Source organism: Eucalyptus grandis, chromosome 5, assembly GCF_016545825.1.
Source record: "Eucalyptus grandis isolate ANBG69807.140 chromosome 5, ASM1654582v1, whole genome shotgun sequence".
Taxonomy (NCBI): Eukaryota; Viridiplantae; Streptophyta; class Magnoliopsida; order Myrtales; family Myrtaceae; genus Eucalyptus; species Eucalyptus grandis.
Window position 1 is genome coordinate 40,549,016 of NC_052616.1, and position 24,339 is coordinate 40,573,354.

The following is a 24,339-nucleotide window of genomic DNA, read 5'->3' on the forward strand; positions in this document are numbered from 1 at the left end:
ATTTACGGATAGTATATTCTAGTCTGAACTTTTAATTATCTTGTAAACACCAACTATCAATCAGCATCCGGATAGAGCCCTCTTCAAGTTTTTGTTTGATATGCTATTATAGATACGAAGATTCATCGTGTTATTACACATATACTCAGTGAAAACTTGATGGAAACTTGTCATGGGCTAGATTCAGTACTAGCTAAAAGTTTGTGTTTTTTTATGAGATAACAAAAAAATTGGGCCTGGATTGGGACCTAACTTAGAGTTGGTATTCTTTTAATGAAAAAAATAAATTTTGAACCATAATTTGGACATGGGGTAAAGATGGTACTGAAAGTGCTAGTATGTGCACCTAGAGGGGGTGAATAGGTGCGAAAACAAATCTTGCAAAATATAATGTAGAACTTTACTTTTAACCTGAGTTTGGTTAAGAGTAGACTTTGAAGAGGAAATTGGACTCTAACAATTAAATAGAGTTACGAGCAAAGTAAAAGAGTTCGGGGAAGAGAATAAGAACACAAGGTTTATAGTGGTTCGGCTTAATCCAAGCCTACGTCCACTCTCTCGCACTGACAGCCCACCGGCTGGATTCCATTATGAATTAAAAGAGTTGTTACAGTATCACTTCCTTGATTCCACAGTATAGATGTGACGTCCCAGGGCGTCACGTACTAAGCGCAAGCAGAATTATAATTATTATTATTATTATCTTCCTAACTAGTAATCTCCTTTAGATAACCCATAGCATTTACCATTGAAGGTTAGAATATATAACATGGATTATTTTAAAATATCAAGTTTATATTATAAGGTTATCCTGTAATGCACATAGACAAGATCATAAAAGGCTTCCGTTCATTTTAGCATCATTGGGGCATACAAAATAATCGACCTGGACTCGTTCAATGTTCTTCGCCTATATATTTACATCATATACAAAACAAAAGTAAGGCATAACAAAAGCCAGGGATAAAGGGTGAGGGTGTCTACTCCACGAGTTCCCACATCTAACAAAAAAAAACAAAAGTTAGTCAGCCTCTACATGATCCAAGGTGTCTAGGCGCCGTCCATCCCCGCTCCGGGTTCTCCTACTCCAAAGGGTAAAGGTCCGAACATCTCCCCTTCATGGTTGATAAACCATGCACTAAACGTCATCGGTAATAACTCAGCTCTACCGTCATCCAGCCATAAAGTCGCCTCATACTTGGAAAATCATGTCAATGTTAGGATCATACACGTCATGAAGAGAAACATCAAGACGACGCACTACCGCCCCGATCGAGCTATTGGCGGTACATCCATGCTATCAATCTGAAAATGTAAGGTATGAGCAAACAACCTTGCCCAGTAAAGAATGATAAAACTCTAACTTAAACAATCCATAGCCATCAAAGTTACAAGTGAATCATCAAACAATTTAGGATGCTAAAGGAAGTATATCACCAGCATAAACAATTGGATAATAACACAATATGTACATAATCACCTTATGAGCATCCATTTCTATGCTTACCTTTCTTAAACTCAATCTCATATCAAGATGTAATGCAACAATGATAAATGAACTCACTCGCCAAATAGAATTATATTTAGTGTGCATAAAATCCACCCTCGAATCTGTCACAACCGGGACTCTACCGGCCTGATCGAGTCACTTCCGGAAAGTACGTTATCCGGACTTCCACAATACCTCTAATTGTGGGCATCTCACTCTGAGGCATCTCATATCACACAACCGAGGTCCTCCCAAGACCACACAGCAAGGGCATCCCAAACTTCCGGGGGCATCACTGGTATCTTGGTACCAATGGGTTCATTCTTCTTAGCACACGTTTCACACCACCACACCTTTGATTAATGCATTTATCGTATGCAAAAGAAAAGACTCCAAAGTATCTAAATATATATCTAACTCTCATGAACCTAGCACACGTGTGTGTCCAAATTATAAGATAAAACCCATTATGTCATGTCCCATTCCATGGCGAACAGATATTTATCCCATAATCAAGCACCATGCACCGCACTCATTGCACACACATGATACTATATGCACTTATATCTCAAATGATATATGAGACTTACTCCTATATGACTAACATCTATTATGAGGTTTATTAAACTCTACGTGCATCACAAAAGCCTAATATAAAAGACACAACCTCTAATATATGTTCTCGGGTCCAGACAGTTTACTAACTAATTGTACAGTTTTGGTTTCGGATACAAAAGGTATATCAATTCTTGTCGAAATACTATCAAATTTTAGTATGTTATATTTAAGACATAGAATAACAATTCCCATGAAGAAACTTAAGTCTGATTCTCACTTTATTAAGAGTAACAATTGCCATAATCTTTACTAGCACTCTGTATCAACGTCCAGATTCTTTATCTACAAAGAAAATTGTTTCACTAGCCAAATCTTATCGATTTAATCTCAAATTTTGACACATAATTCATTAAGATGTGTTCTACAATTTTCATTAATGATTCGAAGTCCAAATCTAACTAGGAAAATACAGAAAATTTGCATAATCAGTAAAGGTCAAACCGTTTCTCACAAGAACAGTTTACTGGTTTTACTAAGTTCACTTCTATCTCTACGTTTTCTATATTCATATGGCTATAGCTACGTGTATAACTTGATCTTATAGACGTTCTATCATGTAGAATGGTTTCTTTCTTATTTCTATTAACATACATAAAGGAAATTAAACACAAACAGAAGACTCCATAACTGTTTTCACTTAGAACAGATTAGATACACAAATTTTCTCACTTCTAACTCAACGAAACAACTTATCTATCCACAAATCTCTTCTAAAATACTCCAATGCTTACTCACAGCAACTCGCAACTTCAGCATATCTTTCTCTAACAAATAATCAATTCCACAGCTCGGCTCGAAGTGTCGTTGCATCCGTAAGTCACTTATCACGATTTCTACCAAAACAACACACTCGGCATCTATTTCATCACTTCGCTCAACAAAACAGCATACTCACACAAGGATTTCGAGACATGCAAGACTCAAGAGTGACATGCAATAGCTCCTACCTTCAATCTAACACTCACTAAGCTTAGATCAATCACAAAACAGCAACTACAAACTATATCCATCACCGTTTGGTTAGATCCTCAAGCTCCCTTGATGAAACAATGGATAACTTTCAATTTAGAGTTAGATCTTTCCTTACCTTGCTTCAGCTTCTAAACAACACAGAGATACTTCAAGATCAACACTCAAAATTAGCATGCAAGAAGGAGAAATCGCTGGTTTACTTCTGGTTTTTCACTGCCCAGCCGAGAGAAAAAGAAAGAAGAAGATGAAGATGAGGGTTGCTCGGTTTTATATAGAGAGAGAAAGAGAGTATGAAGCTTAAGGGGGAAATAGGCTATGAGCTAGTCCTAGGCTAGTGTAATGATTAGATTTAGCCAATGATTATGCTTCCTTGGAGTTGCCATCTTCGGTTCTATGGATTGAGAAAAACCGTGGGTGTTGATGAGAGAATCGAGAGAGAGAAAAGATGTCGTGGCTTTCATGCATGAAGATTTTCGCCATCTATCAATCGTCACTAATTAACAGTTAATCGATATCATTAGTTAGTTTGTTAGCTTCTAATATTTTCATCTAATTGCCTTTTGTTTCTACTTAATCCCAATTATACAAAGTCATAACATATAACATATCGAATGACATAACATATTGACTAGTCAACGTTAGTCTATAAAGAATTCATCACAAAAGAATGCTAAAGTTATAAGTAATTTACTAATCAAATCACCTTAACTATAATCTATTAATCTTAACTGAAAACAAAATCACTCAGGCCTAATTATCCATTCCTGGCCCAACAGGCTCAATCTACAACGATCCGGCCCACTAAACTTATAAATCTAATAATTCCGAACCTTGGCCCGCTTCAAGTCAATTCTAAGCCCAGCTTTCCCATTTGAATCTACAAGCCCGGTTCTAAAGTAATTGTGTGGCCCACTTACTCTCAAGCCCACACGTTCCTCAAAGTCCATTGGGTTCACTTTTCGGCCCGTTCTACATAAATCTAAGTTTCTAATGATCTAATTTTGCTAATGACGGTCGATGAAATTTGGGATGTCACAGTAGAGACTCTGCTACACTTCCTCAAAGCCTCACAAATGTATAAACTCTCTTTTGAGTACAAATTTACGCTCAACAATTGAATTAGCAAAGAACAAGGAGCTTCAAACTTTGAAATTTATTTATCGTGCGCACATTCGAATAACTAGAGTATCTTCCTTATATACTCCATGCCTTCATAACCATTTGCACCTTCCAAAGGAGTTCTTTCAATCTACCCGTTGGACAGAATCAATTAGGGAGATCTCGAGTTACTTAAGGAATGTGACGATAGCCTATCAATTTTGATCTAATTTTCTATAAGTAGAACCTTCCAAGTATACTTCGCCATTCAACGAATCTAAATTACCTGAATTAATTTCAAAATGAATAATAGATTATGAGATGATATCTCCACCGTGAGATCTTCTTTAGCCGCTCGAATCAAATCGTTAAAGAAATACTCAATTCTGGATAAGTCTTCTTCGTCCTTTCTAGAAACTGTCAATGAGGGCAGACTTTAAATCTTGAGTATGGTGGTTTGGCGGTCTTCAAACTTTGATGAAAGAGTCTGCAAGTCTTCGGACTAAACTGATGAAAATGTTTTGTTAGCTTCAAAACAAATAAGGAAGTTTTCTCCAACAATCTCTCCCTTTTTGATGGTGACAAAACTTTCCTGCAGATTTGGATACTTTTGACCTGCAAGACAACACTTAAGCAGACATGGATATTTTATAAAAGATAAATAAATTAGGATAAAGATAATATCGAATCTGCATCCACAAGAAATGATTTAGTCCTGTAAAAACAGTTATCTTTGCCATGAATACCAACAACACTTAAGATAATGCAAGCATTAAACGATCAAACAATCCAAACCAAAAACATAGTCCAAACCAAACCAGTCACAACCAAACAAAAGTAAAGTCAAATAATAAAGTCAAACAAAAGTCAAATCTGCACCAACTTCTCCCCATTTTTGTTAGCATTAAAAAGGTAGAGACGAAAAGAGAATTTGATAAAATTAAGATTGTTTTGGAATGCAAACAAGCTGAAAATCTCCCATCGACTTGACAGTCCCACCACCATTTGATCACAGGTTCGAACACACAGAAGTTTGGGAGGCTGAATTTTAAATGTCTGAATAACTTTGTAACAAGTGCTGAATAAGGAAGTTGGCCCTTGTCCTTCACCATTGATCTGTACATGTAAAACATGATAGTATGTGACAGAGAGAACTTTTTACCAGCATTGATAGCATACATCAGCTTTGCTTCTAAATTGGAGACATCAGTTTTTTTTTTTTTTATGTCGATTTGGGTCTAAGACAGTTAATCATAATCTTGTGAAGCAAGACATTTGAGGCATTCATCCTCAAGTACGAAATCCGACCTTCTGTCATTCCATCCCGAACAAGCTCTATAGTCGCACGACCAATAAGCACATTAATTGATTGGAATACCCCTCTCTTTACTCCAATCACATCAGCCAGAGTGTCCATATCAACCACATAATCCTAGTCTCCAACACTAAAAGAAAATCTATTCGGATCCAAAAAGCTTAGATTGGAATAGAAATACGCAGTAAGTTATGGATGAGCCACTATTGTCTCAAAGCAAAATTGTTCAAGTTGAAGTAAAGTAAATTTCTCTCGCAACTTCACATTTAGAGAGTCAAGAAAATCAAAATCCACACTCCTTAGGTTCATCACCCCTCGCTTCAGCAACTTAGAGTAAAGTCGCTTATGTTCATCATGACGAAACAAATCTGCCCTTTTTCCTCGAATATTGGTAGCAACACCCATTCTAGACTTAAAATTAGTGAACATCTTTTCATCATCATTTCAATCAGGTTGACTAAATCCTCCAACACGTGGATCACTTGGGATATTCGCAAAAGCTCTTTCTACCGAGCCCGCAGGAGCAATTCCCAAAGGTTTCATTGTTCGTAAAAAATGGGTTTCATTTTGGTACCCATTTTTCTTTAAAAAATTCATCAATAAAGTTCAATGGAGAATCTCCATTCTTTAAGGCAAAGTAAAGTTTGAAGGTAAAAGTAGGCTTTTAAGTCCTTATAGGTTCAGCATCCTCAATAATTTCTTCATCCGCTTGTTGTTGCTGAACATCCTATGGTCTAGCTTGAGGAGAATGTCACGGTTGAGAATGTTGTGGACTCTGCCATTGCCTTAAAGATTCTTCTTCCTTGGTTAGATCAAAGTGCATAGGACCCTTACGTATATGCTATGGTCCCCTACTTGCAATCCTTGAGAACTTTCTTTGAGAAGCCATTGTCACAGTCTTTAAGAGATTTCAAACTTAATTCACGAGAAAGATGAAAACATTAAGGATTAAACTAGAGAGTAAAAGTAAGAAAGTGAAGTTCTTTGCTTTTAGGGTTCGTGAAGGAGACAATCAGTAGATTAGGCAATCAAAATGGGGTATACGGATTGTCGTAAATAGAAAATGCCTTTTCAAAAAATAACTACCTTTTTGAAAATAGATAACTGTCATTTCAAAAGATAACTTCTTTTTCGAAAAGGAATGATTGCTATAATTATGAAAACTTGGGAAGATAACATTAATCAATTGCAAATTAATAGACGAATGTACATTTTCGAGTTTTTATCCGTAAGATAAGTGTCTAAAACAGACATAACTTACAGTCGTGATTCTTGATCTTCTGAGTCTGAGCATCTTTAGACTTTTATCCCTAAGTCTGAACTTCTTCAGACTTTAAGATATTAAGTTTGGATCGAATAGACTCAAATTGACTTTTCTCCAGTGTTTTATTAAAAATGTCCGCCAGCTGATTCTTTGAGTCAATGAATTGAATCAATACTTCTCCATTTTGAACATGGTCTCTAATGAAATGATGTCAACTCTCTATATGCTTTGATCTTGAATGAAGAATTGGATTCTTGGTGAGATTAATTGTGCTAGTGTTGTCATATTTGATCTCGGTGCACGAGTCTTCGATTCCAAAGTCTCTTAGCCATTGTCATATCCACAAGATTTGAGAACAACAACTTCCAAGAGCCACATACTTTGCTTCTGTTGTTGAGAGAGCTACAGTACTTTCCTTTCTTGAAAACCAAGATATTATCTTGTTACTAAGCAATTGACACGTGCCCGAGATGCTCTTTCTATCAACTCTGTATCCTACTAGGTTTGTGTCTAAATATCCAAGGAGAGTAAAGTCTCATTCTTTAGGATACCAGAGACCCAAATTAAAGGTTGTTGTAATGTATTTGATTATGCGTTTCGTAACACTTAGATGAGATTCTTTGGGATCTGATTGAAATCTGGCACAAATGCAAACACTAAACAAAATGTCAGGTCTAAATGCAGTAAGATAAAGAAGTGAACCAATGATACTCCTGTATAGCTTCTGGTCAACTTTCTTTTCTCCTTCATCTTTGTCCAACTTCAAAGAACTTGACATTGGTATATCAGTCTTTTTGCAATTATCTAATCCACACTTTTTAACAAGTTCTTTAGCATATTTTTCTTGGTGAATGAAATCTATTTCTTCAATTGTTTTACTTGTAGTCCGAGAAAGAAGGATAGTTCACCCATCATGCTCATCTCGAATTCATCCTGCATAAACTTAGAGAATTTCTTGCACAGACTTTTATTAGGTGATCCAAAAATAATATCATTAACATAGATTTGAACAAGTAAAAAGTTTTTACTTTCTCTTTTAATAAACAAAGTAGTGTCTACTTTACCTTTAACAAAGCCATTTTAGATTAAAAACTTACTTAACCCGTCGTGTCAAGCTCGAGATGCTTGCTTTAAACCATATAACGTCTTTTTCAGTTTGAATACAAAGTATGGTTTCCTTGGGTCTGTAAAACCGGGAGGTTGTTCCACATAGGCTTCCTCTTGGATAAATCCATCTAGGAATGTACTTTTGACGTCCATTTGGAATAACCTGAAATTTTTATAATGAGCAAAAGCAAGTGATAATCTAATTTCTTCTAATTTTGTTACTGGTGCGTAAATCTCGTCATAGTCTATCAATTCTTCTTGCATATATCTTTTGGCCACGAGTCTTGCTTTGTTCCTTATAACCTTTCCTTTTTTCGTCCATCTTGTTCTTGAAAACCCATTTAGCTCCAATAATAGATTTACCTTTTGGTTTAGGAGTCAATTCCTAGACATCGTTAATATTGAATTGCCTAAGTTCTTCTTGCATAGCTTCAATCCAGCTTTCATCAGTTAAAGCTTTTTCTATGCTCTTAGATTCTATTTCAGAATTAAGAGCCATGGCACTAAACTCTTCATGCCTTTTGGATCTTGTATGAATCCCTTCATCAATGTCCCCAATAATGAGTTATTTGGGATAACTAGACTTGTGATTCCAGTTGCTGGTTGGTCTGACAAACTGCTGATCTTTTTCTTCATTTGATTCTTCAACGATCGTTCGTTGTTGACCTTCTGAAGTCTAAGCTACTTCTAGGGATTTAGATTTTGTAGAGTTTGGAGCAGTTCCAGATTCTTCTGGTTGAGTCTGGATTGATTGATTTTGTAAAAGGTCTTGAAATTTGATATTCATCGATTCCTCCACAGATTGAGTCATATACTCTGTAGGCTTCACTGGTGGTTAAATATTCAAGGAAAATTCCTTCATTTGATTTTTCTTCAAACTTACCAGTTCAATAATTTGCATTTTTCAATATGAAACATTTGCAACTAAACACATGAAAATAGGAAACAATTGGCTTCTTACCTTTGAACAACTCATAAGGAGTTTTCTCCAGAATAAGCCTTAAGAAGACTATTAATAATATAACATGCTGTAGAAACTGCTTCAGCCCAAAAGCGAGAAAAAATGTTGCTTTCAATTAAAAGTGTTCTAGCCATTTCTTACAACGATCTATTCTTCCTTTCCACACCTCCATTCTATTCTGAAGTGTATGGAGAGGAGAACACATGCTGAAAACCAGATTCATCACAGAATTTAGTAAAATCTTGATTTTCAAACTCACCTCCATGGTCTGTCCATATACTCGAAATAACATACTATTTCTCATTCTGTACTTTCTTAGCAAACTTTATAAAATAAGAAAAAGTTTCAGACTTACATACTAAGAAATATACCCAAGTAAATCGTGAATAATCATCCACTATTACTAGGCAATATTTCTTTTCACTAATGCTCTGAGTCCTAGTTGGTTCAAAGAGATCCATATGTAGGAGCTGCAGTACATGATTAGTGGAAACTTGATTTATTGATTTGAAAGAACTTGTAACCTATTTTTCCAACACGCATGGTGTGCATAGATAAGATTTTTGGTATGTCAAGTTGGGTAGTCCATAAACAAGCTTCTTTGTAGAAATCTTAGCTATTTACTTCGTGTTGATATGGCCAAGTTTTCTATGCTAGAGATTAGCTTCCTCTTGAATTGAAATAAGACATTGAGATTTTTCTGGTTTGATGTCCAAAAGATAGATGTTCCCATGTCTTCGCTCCATGAAGGTCTGAGAGAAGTCTTTACTAGTTCCCAGACATATTCCTTCTTGAAAATTGATTTTGAAACCTGTATCGCACAGTTGGCTGATATTCAGCAAGTTGTAGTTGAGTCATTCCACTAAAGAAACGTTATTGATTGTGAGACTTTTAATCTTTACTGTTCCGCATCCAACAATTATTCCTTTGCTATTTCCTCCAAAAGAAATTTTTCCACCATTAACTTACATAAGCTTTATGAAACAACTTGAGTCTCTGTCATATGTTTTGAGCATCCACTATCCAAGTACCATTTTGACCTTTTTCTTGATAGTAACCTACATTTAAAAAGAAACTCAAGATTTCTTTGGTACCCACACTTTCTTGGGTCCAATGGAGTTAGTGTAATATACAATCTTTGCCCAAACCTTCTTAACTGGTTTCCAAACCATGGGACATTCTTTCTCAAAATGTTTTGAGCTGTTGCACTTAGAACATTTAAGAGCACTACGGCCAACAGGTTTTACAAAGATTTTTTGAAAATGCTTTATATAAAAGTCTTTTGTAGGTCTTTGTTTGATTCTTTCCTTTACTTTTGGAAAATCAATTAGAGAAATGGTTTCGAGAAGTCATTCACAATCCCGATTTGTTAAACTAAGGTCTTTGTCTTGAAAGAATTTTTTCTAATTTCTCAGATCCTATAGTGAACCTTTTTGAAATACTTGAGATATCATTTTTCAAAAGTGTGTTTTCTTTTGAAAGAGAGTCTACATTTTCTTTCAAAGTACTTTTATCTAAATTTTTTACTTTTTCTTTCCAAACAATCTCATGTTGCTTCAATGCAGAATTTTCCCTTTTTAGCTTAGAAATCCTCTTGAGAGAGGTTTTGAGACTAAGACACGGTTTATCAATATATTTAGAGACTTTAGTATGAATTTTTAAATTGCTTACATTGATTTCACTGTCGAGTCTGAGTCTATATTTATCTCGAGTCTGAATCTGATTCTGATTATGCCATTAAACAAATATTAGCATAATCATCATCACTCTCTTCGCATTCGGCATCACTCCAAGTTTCTGCTTTAAGTGCCTTTCTGTATTTCTCAGCTTTTCCTTTCTTTTTCTTTAGCAAGGGACAGTTGAGTCTGATGTGTTCCTTTTTCTTGCATTCAAAACAAATCACATCTTTATTGGATTCATCGTCCTCTACTGATTTATTTTGAAACTTTTGAGAACTTTGTTTCTTCCAATTGAATCTTCTTTCATTTTTGTTCAGTTTTCTGAACCTTCTTATCATGAGAGCAAACTCTTCATCGTCCATATTGTCTTCAAAATCTGTGACATCAGAATTATCATTAGATTTTAAAGCAACGGATTTTTTTAACCTTTGGGATCTTCATTTTCATTGATTTGCTCCACTTCATAAGACTGAAGAGTGCCAACCAATTCATCAACGGATAGTGGCATGATCCTTTATGTCTCCCTTATTGAGGTCTTTACGTGATTCCAATCTTTGGAAAGCTCACGCCGCAGTTTGTTAACCTTTATGGGTCCAAAGATTGGTTGACCTTGATACTCAAGACCATTCATGATTTCTGTAAAACGACTAAACATGTCAGTGATAGATTCTCCTGGTTTCATCTTAAAGCTTCATATTGACCGAGCAGAATATTGATTCTGGTTTCTTTCACTTGATCGATTCCTTCATAGGTGATGTGCAACCTATCCCAGACTTTTTTAGCTGTTTCACAAAAAGATATTCTGTTATAATTAGTAGGAGATAATGCACAATATAAGGAATAAATTATTTTTGTATCGAGAGCTTGTCTTTTGGTTATCTCTTCTTGAGTCATCTCGCTAACCTCAACAACTTCTTTTCCCCTTTCTGAGACTGTTGTAGCTTTAGGAATGATCATTTGTCTACCACATTCCATTCCAGAGGATCTTTTTATCTTAGGAATGCCTTCATCTTGTTTTTCCATATACTGTATTCCTTTCCATCAAAATAAGGCAATCTGGTGTTGCTTTGCCCTTCAACCAAACTTGGAACAAACATACTAGCCATGGATCGTTAACTCTGAAGTAAAAATACTTCAATTTAAATGAGTACACATGCTTTGATACCAATTGAAAATGCTAATATGTGCACCTAGAGGGGGGGTGAATAGATGCGAAAATAAATTTTGCAAAATATAATGTAGAACTTTACTTTTAACCTGAGTCTGGTTAACAATAGACTTTGAAGAGGAAATTGGACTCTAACAATTAAATAGAGTTACGAGCAAAGTAAAAGAGTTTAGGGAAGAGAATAAGAACACAATGTTTATAGTGGTTCGGCTTAATCCAAGTCTACGTCCACTCTCCCGCACTAACAACCCACCGATTGAATTCCATTATGAATCAAAAGAGTCATTACAGTATCACTTCCTTGATTCTACATTATAGAGACTCTGCTACACTTTCTCAAGGCCTTACAAATGTATAAACTCTCTTTTGAGTACAAATTTATGCTCAACAATTGAATTAGCAAAGAACAAGGAGCTTTAGACTTTGGAATTTATCTATCGTGCACACACTCGAATAAACAGAGCATCTTCCTAATATACTCCTCCATGCCTTCATAACCATTGGCACCTTTCAAAGGAGTTCTTCCAATCTACCCGTTTGACATAATCAATTAGAGAGATCTCGAGTTACTTAAGAAATGTGACGAAGCCCACCAATCATGCTCGCCCATACAATCGGGATCTAGGTTTTCATAAGTAGAACCTTCCAAATATACTTCGCCATTCAACGAATCCAAATTACCCGAATTAATTTTAAAATGAATAATAGATTCTGAGATGCTATCTCCAGCCATGAGATCTTCTTTAGCCGCTTGAATCAAATCCTTAAAGAAATACTCAATTTTGGATAAGTCTTATTCGTCGATTTGGAAACTGTCATTGATGGCAGACTTTAAATCTTGAGTCTGACGGTCTTCAGACTTTGATGAAAGAGTCTACAAGTCTTCAGACTAGACTGATGGAAATGTTTTGTCAGCTTCAAAACAAATAAGGACGTTTTCTCAAACATGTACTTTTTTTTAAAAGAAGTTTGGGCCAAAATTGGAGCCAGGCTTAAAGTTTATGCATGAGTGGGACAAGCTTTTACACTGATTGAAAGGAGTGAAACAAAAGTTTGAGATCGACGTTCAAGAAAATAACTGTCCACCATGTCCAAACAAAATGCAGACTCCTACTTTGGAAAAAGATTTTTATATGCTCTTCGAAACAATTTTTCCTTGTAACTGTATGTGAATGGGACGATCGTTTACATTCATTGGAGCCGGTGAGGCAAAAAATAAAAATAAAAAAGTTTAGATCTGACGTTTAAGGAAAACAACTATCCAATAAAGCTCCAAAAAATGCTGACTCCAACTTTGGAAAACGATTTTCACATGCTCCCCAAATTATTTTCTCTTGCATTGTGCGAGAGTAGGATGATATTTACATTGAGCGGTACAAGTGAAACTAAAGTCGAGATTCGACGTCCTAGAAAACAACTTTCCACCAAATCCAAACAAAATGCAGACTTCTACTTTGGAAAACGATTTTTATATGCTCTCCCAAACAATTTTTTATTGCAACCGTGTGTGAGTGGGATGAGCTTTTAAAATTCATTGGAAGGAGTCAAACAAAAGATTTAGATCTGACTCTTAGGAAAATGACTTTCCACCAAATCCACAATAAATGCTAACTCCAACTTTGAAAAAAATATTTTTATATGCTCCACAAACAAATTTCTCTATGACCAAGCATGAGTGAGACGAGCTTTTACATTCATTAGAACGAGCAGCACAAGAGGCCCAGATCTGATGTTCAGCAAAATGTCGTTCCACCAAATCTTAAAAAAAAATGCGGACGCCAACTTTGGCAAACAATTTTCATATGCTCCCCAAAAAAATATTTCTTTTGCACCATGCGTGAGTGGGACAAGCTTTTCTATTGATTGGCATGAGTGAAACTAAAGGTTGACATCTGACGTCCCAAAGAACGATTTTCCACCAAATCCAAACAAAATATTAAATCCTCCTCTGGAAAAGATTCCATTTAGCCAAAAAAATTTGTCTTTGCAACCGTGTGAGAGTGGGACGAGCTTTAACATTCATTTGAATGAGTGAAACAAGAGGCCTGCATTTGACTTTTAGGAAAATGACTTTCCACCAAATCCCAACATAAATGCTTACTCCGACTTTGGGAAAAGATTTTCACATGCTATCTAAACAATTTTCTCTATTTCAGGCGCAAGTTGGAATAGCTTTTACATTGATTAAAATGAGTGAAACTAGGTGTAAGGACGGTTCCAGTATAAGACAGAAACCTGACCGGCCAATTGGTTCAATTCCAAGTTCTTAGGCTAAAAGGTTCAATTCCAAGTTCTTAGGCTAAAAGGTCCAATTCTCGATTCCCATGGGAACCGAATCGGGAACTAAAAAAACTGAGAAGCGAAATTGGACCGGGAACCTAAAAGCAGTAGGGTTGCCATTAGTGCAGTCAACTCAACCGTAATTTTTCTCTTTGCCCTTCTATTGTCGCTCTCCTTCGCTTTTCCACTTTTCTTCTCCAAAACCCTAATTCGTGTTACCCTAAACTTTACTTCTGTTAGACTACCATCATCTATGTGTCGACGATTCCGCTCCATTGTTTACTTGGAGCGGAAATCGCTGTTTCATTGCGTGCAAATCTCGCGAGTGTTTTCTCTTGCTTCCAAAACACCCAGAACTTACCTTCCAAGCTCAATTAGATACAATTCCTTGGCCCCGTGTTATGCATTCATGACGTTGCTCTGACGCTTTCCTCGTGATTGTGTGGATCTAGTGCTCAATTCGCGGTCCCCCTAGGTTTGGTCTCCCAGGAGATGTGCGCAATTGGTAATGCGGGTTCTTGTGAAATTGGGTGAAGAAATGGCCATGTTTTTGTTTAAGTTCCTGAGGTTAAATTATGTTCAGTTTTGGATGCTTAAGGGATAGAAATGGAACAGAGAGGCGGAGTGTTTTTTGGGTTCCTGTTCGCTTGAAGCTTTATTTTGGTAGATTGAGGTGTCAATTTTTACTTACGGATGCAGTTAGTAATTGCCTATTGAGTGCATGAACAACACGGATTGATATTGTTGTCGCATCCACTTTCGTTTGGCTTAAGTAAAAATTAAACCAAAAAAGGAACTTGTTAGGTCTTGGAACTTCTGAAATGATAGATCTTAAGTTATAGATTCTGACGAGTAGTTTCAGGTTACAAAAAATAAAAATAAAAAACTTGTGCCGATAGGTAGGTCCTAAGTTCAAGGTAAAACCCGGAACCACTCATCCTTAAATGAAACTACAAGTCAAGATTCATTGTCCAAGAAAATAACTTTTCACTAAATTCAAACAAAATGCCGATTCTTACTTTGAAAAAGAGTTTTATATGCTCTCCCAAATAATATTTTCATCAACTAAATGTGAGTGGGGTGAGCTTTTACGTTCACTGGAATTAGTGAAACATAAAAAGGTCTAGATCTGACACTTAGGACCAAATCCATAAAAAATGCTGACTCCAACTTTGTAAAAAGATTTTCATACGCTCCCCAAACAATTTCTCTTGCACCATGCGTGAGTGGAACGAGTGTTTACATTAATTGGAACAGTGAAACTAAAGGTCCCAGAAAACGACTTTCCACCAAATCCAAACAAAATACTGGCTCGTACTTTGGAGACAATATTTCTAAATGCTCTCACAAACAATTTTTTCTTACAATAGCGTTAGTGAGATGAGCTTTTACATTCATCGAAAAGAGTGGGACAAAAGGTCTTGTATCTGATATTAAGGACAACGACTTTCCACCAAATCTACAAAAAATGCCAATTCGAACTCTGGGAACAGATTTGCGTATGCTCCCCAAGCAATTTTTTCTTGCACCATGTGTGGGTGGGAGGAGATTTTACATTGATTGGAGCAAGTGAAACCAAAGGTCAGTATCCAACGTCCAAGAAAACAACTTCCCACCAAATCCAAACAAAATGCCAACTCCTACTTTGAAAAACGATGTCTATATGCTCTCCCAAACAATTTTATTATGCAAGTAGGTGTGAGTGGCATGAACTTATATATTCATTAGAACAAGTGAAACAAAAAGTCTAGATCTGACTTTTAGGAGAACGACTTCCAACCAAATCCACAAAAAGTGCTGACTCCGATTTTGAAAAAAGATTTTCATATGCTTTTCGAACAATTTTTGTTGGAGAAATCTTTCCAGAATATTTTTCGACAAAACATTTTATCGCCAGTCCGGATAATCGCAGACCTTCGGTTTAGAATCTGAAGACTTTCGGATCACCAGACTCAAGACTCAAGACTCAAGTCTCAAGACTCAAGACTATTCTCATTGACTGTTTTTCTAATCTAGTGACGAAGGCAATCCAGAGCCAAAGTATTTGGTTGAGGATTTGGTCTTATCCTCTGGAGAAGATCTCTTGGCTGGATAAATATAACGGATTCTTTTATTCGTATTCAAAATCGTTTGAAGATCCGATGGTCGACGAAATATTCTTGGAATGTTCTATTCTTGGAAACCAAGATCCTGATTGTATGGGCGAACATGATTGATGGGCTATCGTCAGGTTCCTTTAATAGCTCGAATGATCTTTTTAATTGATTCCGTCCAACGGGTAAATTGGAGGAATTCCTTTGGTAAGTGCCAACGGGTATAATGGCATAAAGGAGTATAAAAGGAAGGCGTTCTAGTTACTTTAGTGCATGATCGATAGAGAAATTCCAGAGTCTGAAGCACCTTGATTATTAGTCGATTCGTTTTGAGCAAAATTGTATACACAAAGAGTGTCTATACTTAGTGAATCCTTGAGCGAGTGTGGTAGATCATCTACACTGAGAAAGCAAGGGAAAACAACACTGTAACATCTCTTTGTTCATAGTGGAATCCAGCCAATAGGCTGTCAGTGCAGAAGAGTGGACGTAGGCTTGACATAAGCCGAACCACTATAAACCTCGTGTTCAAATATCTCTTCCCTTCTCTCAGTTTTACTTTGATTATTGTTTGTCTCAAATCTATCAACTATCTAGTATTGTGCAATTATAAAGAAAAATCCTTTATATACCTATTCACCCCCCCTCTAGGTACTCATACTAGCTATATCAATTGGTATCAGAGCTTGTGTACTCACTTTATTTGAAGTGTCTTGCTTCAGAGTAAAAGATCCATGGCTAGTATGTTAGCACCAGGGCTGATGGAAGGGAAAAGCAATATCAGACCACCCTACTTTGATGGAAAGGATTACAACATCTGGAAGAACAAAATGAAAGCTTTCCTACGATCAAAGGATACTCTGGAATGGGACGTTGTAGAAAAAGGAATTACTCCTACAGCTGCATCGGTCTCTGAAAGAGGGAAAGAAACTATTGAGACCAGCGGAATGACTCAGGAAGAGATAATCAAGAGACAAGCACTCGATGCAAAAGCAATTTACTCTTTATATTGTGCTTTGTCACCAACTGAATATAACAGAATATCTTCTTGTGTTACAGCAAAAGTAGTTTGGGACAGATTACATATCACCTATGAAGGAACAGATCGAGTGAAGGAAACCAGAATTAACATTCTCCTCGGTCAATATGAAGCTTTCAAAATGAAATCGGGGAGAATCTATAACCGACATGTTTAGCCGTTTTACAGATATTGTCAATGGTCTTGAGAATCAAGGACAAGCAATTTCGATCCCATGAAGGTAAACAAGCTACTGCGTGGACTCTCCAAGGATTGGAATCACATAAAGACTTCAATAAGAGAGACGCAAAGAATTATGCCATTATCTGTCGACGAGCTGATTGGAACTCTTCAGTCTTATGAAGTGGAACGGATCAATGGTGATGAAGATCCAAAAGGTAATAAATCTATTGCATTAAAATCAAATGATGATTCTGATGATACATATTCTGAAGATGATATGGATGATGAGGAGCTTGCCCTCATGATAAGAAGATTCAGAAAACTGAATAGAAAAGGAAGAAGGTTCAACTCAAAGAAACAAAGCTTTCAAAGACAGCAGACTAAGTCTATTGATGATGAGGAACCAAACAAAGATGTACTTTGCTTTGAATGTAAGAAAAAGGGACACATCAAACCCAACTGTCCTCTTCTGAAGAAGAAGAAAGGAAAAGCTGAAAAGTTTCGAAAAGCTCTCAAAGCTGAAACCTGGAGTGATACAGAGTGTGAAGAAAGTGATGATGAATATGCCAACCTATGTCTAATGGCACAATCAGACTCAGATTCAGATTCTGGATCAGACTCAGAAAGTGAATTTGAGGTAAGTAATTTTAAAATTCCTGTCAAAGTTTCTAAATATATTGATGAACTGTGTTTTAGTCTTAAGACTTCTCTCAAAAGGATTTTCGAACTTAAAAAGGAAAACTCTGCTCTAAAACAAAAGGAAAATGTTTTAAAAGAAAGAGTTGAATGTCTAGACAAGAATGTTTCCACTCTTAAAGAAAATGAAAATAGTCTTTTGAAAGAAAATGCTCTTTTAAAAGCTGACTTATCAAATATTTCAAAGAAATTTTCAATAGGGTCCGAGAAACTTGAAAAAATTCTTTCAGCTCAAAGACCTTACTTTAATAAGTCTGGTCTAGGTATGACATCAAAAACTATTCCCTTGATTGATTTTCCTAGAGTAAAAGAAAGAATTAAGAAAAGACCCCCGAGAGAGGCTTACAAAAATCATTTCAAGAAAATTTTTGTAAAGTCTGTAGGTCGAAATGCTCTCGGATGTTCAAAGTGCAACAGTCCGGATCACTTTGAAAAAGAGTGTCCTATGGTTTGGAAACCGTTAAGAATGCATGGGCTAATCTTGCTTATCTTACAAACACCAAAGGACCCAAGAAAGTTTGGGTACCAAAGAAAGCTTGAGACTCTATTTTAAATGCAGGTCTTCGTCAAGAAAAAGGTAAAGTGGTATATTGATAGTGGATGCTCAAGACACATGACAGGAGACTCAAATTGCTTCATAAAGCTTGTTCAAGTAAATGGTGGAAAAGTTTCATTTGGAGGAAACAGCAAAGGAAGTATTGTGAGATTTGGAAATGTGAAAATTGGAAATCTCACAATAAGTAATGTTTCCTAGTGGAAGGACTCAATTACAATATTCTCAGCATTAGTCAATTGTGTGATACCGGTTTTAAGATCTTCTTTCAAGAAGGAATATGTTCGGAATCGCAAAGACTCTACTCGAGTCTTTCATGGGTCGAAGACATGGAAATATCTATCTTCGGATGTGAAACCAAATGAATCGCAATGTCTAATCTCAATTCAAGATGAAGCAAGCTTATGGCACAAAAAGCTTGGTCATGTCAACATGAAGCAATTATCCAAAATTTCATCAAAGCAGCTTGTTCGAGGTCTACCCAAATTGCCATTCCAAAAGACTGATCCATGTACTCCATGTATTATGGGAAAGCAGGTAAGAAATTCATTTAAGCCAATAAATCATGTCTCTACTAATCATGTACTACAGCTGCTGCATATGGATATCTTAGGACCAACCAGAAGCGAGAGCATTGGAGGTAAGAAATATTGCCTAGTAATTGTGGACGATTACTCCCGTTTTACTTGGGTATATTTCCTTGCAAGTAAGTCTGAAACCTTCTCGTATTTTGAAAAATTTGCTAAAAAGGTTCAAAATGAAAAAGGATGTGTTATCTCAAGTATAAAAACAGATCATGGAGATGAATTTGAAAATCAAGATTTTACAAAATTTTGTGATGAATCTGGTTTTAAACATGTGTTCTCCTCTCCATATACTCCTCAGCAAAATGGAGTTGTGGAAAGAAAAAATAGATCTCTTCAAGAAATGGCAAGAACTCTCTTAATTGAAAGTAAGATTTCTTCACGATTTTGGGCTGAAGCTGTTTCAACAGCATGCTATATCATCAATAGAGTTTTCTTAAGACCTATTCTAGAGAAAACCCCTTATGAGTTATTCAAAGATAAGAAGCCTATTGTTTCATACTTTCATGTATTCGGTTGCAAATGCTTTATATTGAAAAATGCAAACGATCGAGTTGGTAAGTTTGAAGAAAGATCAGATGAAGGCATCTTTCTTGGATATTCTACATCAAGCAAAGCCTACAGAGTCTATAACAAAAAGAGCCAATCTGTGGAGGAGTCAATGAATGTCAAATTTCAAGACTCTACGCAAGATGAATCCAGTCAGACTCATCATGAAGAGTCTGAACCTGCTCCAGACCTTCCAAAGCTTACAACTCAAGAACCATCTCAAACTCTGGAAGATCAACATCAAGCTGTTTGTGAAGACTCAAATAAAGAAAGAGATCATCAACCAGACAAATCAACCAGTAACTGGAAGCATAAGTCCAGTCATCCCAAGGATCTCATTATCGGCGAAATTAATGAAGGAATTCACACCAGATCCAAAAGGCGAGAAGAGTCTAGTGCTGTGGCTCTTGTTTCTGAAATTGAACCAAAGAGCATAGAAAAAGCTTTATCTAATGAAAGTTGGATTGAAGCTATGCAAGAAGAGCTTAGACAGTTCAACATTAATGATGTCTGGGAATTGACATCCAAACCAAAAGGTAAAACTGTTATTGGAACTAAATGGGTGTTCAGGTACAAGATGAATGAGAAAGGAAAAGTTGTACGAAACAAAGCAAGACTCGTGGCCAAGGGATATACGCAAGAAGAATGAATAGACTATGATGAGACTTACGCGCCGTGAGCAAGGTTAGAAGCTATTCGACTATTACTTGCATTTGCTTGTTATAAAAATTTCAGGTTATTCCAAATGGACGTCAAAAGCGCTTTCCTAAATGGATTTATCCATGAGGAAGTTTATGTGGAACAACCACCAGGGTTTGAAGACCCAAAGAAGCCAGACTCAGTCTTTAGACTGAAAAAGGCTTTGTATGGTTTAAAGCAAGCACCTCAAGCTTGGTACGACAGACTAAGTAAGTTTTTAATACATAATGGTTTTGTCAAAGGTAAAGTAGATACTACTTTATTTATCAAAAAGGAAAACAAAAGCTTTTTACTTGTTCAAATATATGTGGATGATATTATTTTTGGATCATCTAATGAAAATCTGTGCAAGAAATTTTCTAAGTCTATGCAGGATGAGTTTGAAATGAGTATGATGGGAGAATTAACATACTTTCTTGGTCTTCAAATAAAACAATTGAAGGAAGGAACTTTTATTTATCAAGGAAAATATGCTAATGATCTTGTCAAAAGGTTTGGACTGGAAAAGTGCAAAAAGACCTACATACCAATGTCATGTTCTTTGAAGATAGACAAAGATGAAGAAGGGAAGAAAGTTGATCAAAGGCTGTACAGGAGCATCATTGGTTCACTTCTTTATCTTATTGCTTCTAGACCCGACATTTTGTTAAGTGTTTGTATCTGTGCTAGGTCTCAATCAGATCCTAGAGAATCCCATCTCAGTGCTGCGAAACGTATTATTAAATATGTTGCTTCATCTTCAAGCATTGATCTTTGGTATCCTAAGAAGGGAGACTTTAATCTTCGAGGATATTCAGACGCAGATCTGGCCGGTTGCAGAGTTGATAGAAAAAGCACTTCGGGAACTTGCCAGTTGCTTGGAAGCAGGACAATGTCTTGGTTTTCAAGGAAACAAAGCATTGTGGCTCTTTCAACAACAGAAGCAGAGTGTGTAGCTCTTGGAAGTTGCTGTTCGCAAATTCTATGCATAAAACAACAGCTACAAGACTTTGAAATTGAAGACTCATGCACAGAGATTAGATGTGACAACACCAGCGCAATCAATCTACTAAAAATCCAGTTCTTCACTCAAGAGCAAAGCATATAGAGATTCGCCATCACTTCATTAGAGATCATGTTCAAAATGGAGAAGTCTCAATTCAATTTGTTGATTCAAAAAATCAACTAGCGGATATATTCACAAAACCTTTGGAGAAGAATCAATTCGATCATATCCGCTCCAGTCTCAACATTTTGAAGCTTGAGGAAGTTAAAGTCTAGAGACTCTCCAACCCTCAGACTCAGACATTCATGGCTATAGACTGTAAGTTGTTATTTTATTCAAACTCGAAAAGGTACGATCCTTAATTCAGTTAATTTATAATTTCCGTGAAAAACGGAATCGTGTCTTTTCAAAAAGGATTAACCTCTATTTGGCAGTTATTGATTTTAAAACGAGATGTCTGTTCACTTTCCTTTGTGCCGATTGATTTTTCCTTTTTAATCTAAGTTATATATATACAGTTTTCCTCGCTCAATCTTCAAAACCCTAAAAATCATTCTCCTCCCAATCCTGTTTCTACTTCGTGCTTATCTTCGAGAAAGTTGTCATCTTTTCTTGGGAAATCGAGTAAAGGAATCTTTCATCAACAAGAAAGAATGTCTTCCTCGAGAAAGTCTTCAAGAATCGCGAACAGGGGACCACAGAGAATGAAGGAGGGACCTACCCATTTCGATCTCATCGAAGAGGAAGATTTACTGAGTCAACAACAGAGCCCGATTCACTCTCCACCACGTCACTCTTCATCATCTACCCCACAAGATGTGAGTCATCAACCGGAGGAAGAAATAATCGAGGGCGTAGACCCTGTAAGAGTCCAAAAACCCTCTTTTATTTACAAGCTCTATCGTGCAATGAAGAGCATTGGGACTCCGCTGAACTATATAGATGATTTCCTTAAAGATAAGAATTATGGGAATGAGTATCTATTTCTACGATTTAATGGAGGATTTGGGAATTGCTCCCAAAGGAAAGGCGAGGAAGCACTTGCGAATATTCCAAGTGACCCTCGTGTATCGGGACCGAATCCTACCGATGGGAACGATGATGATAAAATGTTCAGAGAATTTCAACCTCTAATGGGAGTTGCTGCAAAGGTGAAGGGAAAATGGAAGGACTTGTTTAAATCAAAGGAACAGGAGAATCTGTTTTTCAGATTGTTGAAACGAAGGGTGATAAATCCTAGGAGTGTTGATTTCGATTTCTTGGATGCCATTAAAATGAACTTAAGGGAGAAGTTAAATTTGCTTCAACTTGAGCAATTCTGCTCCGATACTACATACGGTTATGCACAATTAACAGCATACTTCTATTCGAATCTTAGCTTTTTGGATGCGAATAGAATATCATTCAGTGTTCGAGATCAAGTCTATGAGGTGGATGTGGACATGTTGGCAGACATAATTGGAGTTGAAAGAAGACGATATAAACCAATCAAGGTTTCAATTGCTCGTACCACTCTAGAACTTGTCAAAGATAGGAGTATAGAAGGAAGAGTTACATATTCAAGAATGAATGCCATCAACATCTTGCTTCACAAAATTGTGATCAACTGCATCAGGCCAAAGTCTACATCAAAGACTGACGTGTCTAATTCCGAGGCAAAATTGATGTATGCGATCAATTCAGGGAAAAATTTCTCTCTCCCTCACACCATTCTCTTTCACATGTACAGAGCAATGGTGAAGGACAAGGGCCAATTGCCTTATTCTGGTCTTGTGACCAAGATCTTCAGACACTTGAACATTGAACCTCCACATACTCTTTGTGTTCGACCATGCGACAAAATGATGGTGGGTTTGAAAATGCTGACTAAAATGCGTCTGAAAGAGCTTAGTAAGGCAATGGAGAAGTTCAAAGTGAAGACTCCAACATCTTCTGCATCAAAGAGAAAAGGGAAGGAGCCAATGGGTGCTTCATCCAAAAAGAAAAGAGCTCTTATCTTGGAAGATGAAGATGAAGAGGAAGAAGATTTCACTATCCCTGCATTGAAAAGAACCAAACGTTCTGTACCTGAATCAACAGAACATCAGAAGAAGGGAAAAGAAGCAGAAGAAAAAGAACAGAGAGAAGAAGAGGGACAAGCTAAGAACAGACAAGCAAAGGAGCAACAAGAGAAAGAAAAAGAAGCTGAAGCAGAAGCAGAAGCAGAAAAAGAAAAGTCTGCAGATGAAGCTGCAGAGGAAGGGAATCAAGGCGCGAGATGAGCATGACCATCACTCTTCCCCAATTGAGGTCTTAGAGACAGGGGGAGATGGAGAACAAGGAAGGACTACACCACATGCTGTCAACAATGAAGGTGTGAGTCGCTCACCAGCAAATCCAGAAGATTTTCAGGCTTCTCAAATGCCTGAGGAAGGACATGATACGTCAACGCCAAATCTGCTCGATTACGCTGAAGTTCCATTGTCTGCCTTCACTCCATCGAAAAAGCAAATGCGAGCACACGGACGGACAATACAACAGATTTTCGTCGTATCCTTGCCGTTCTTCGGAAATGCAGGTCAAATCTATACTCCGGAATGTGAACTTCAAGTCATGAAGAATGCTGGAAAAGCATCTTCTGTTACCCGGTAGATCAAATGAAAGACCTCGCTCTTCAAATTCAAGCCAATGCCAAAGGAGAAGAGGTGGCTCATCTTCGGGAAGACTTGAAGAGGCTGGAAGGCATCGTCCAGTCGATGGGAGACTTCCAGATTGTGCGTGTTCCAAAGAAGACTCGACTCCTTTCTCACCTTTTTAATGATGACAAAAAGGGGAGAATTGCAATTTGAACTCTTTAAATTTGAACTCTTTAAACTCTTTAACTTTAAACTTTGAGACGTGTTTGACTATTTGAGTATGACTTGGGTGTGAACTTGAATTTGACTGACTTGTGTGGATTTTGATGTTTAACTGTTTGCATTTATATCAAGTATTGTTGTATGGTCTTACTCATGAAAGACTAACCAATTTTCTGTGGATGCAGAGTTTG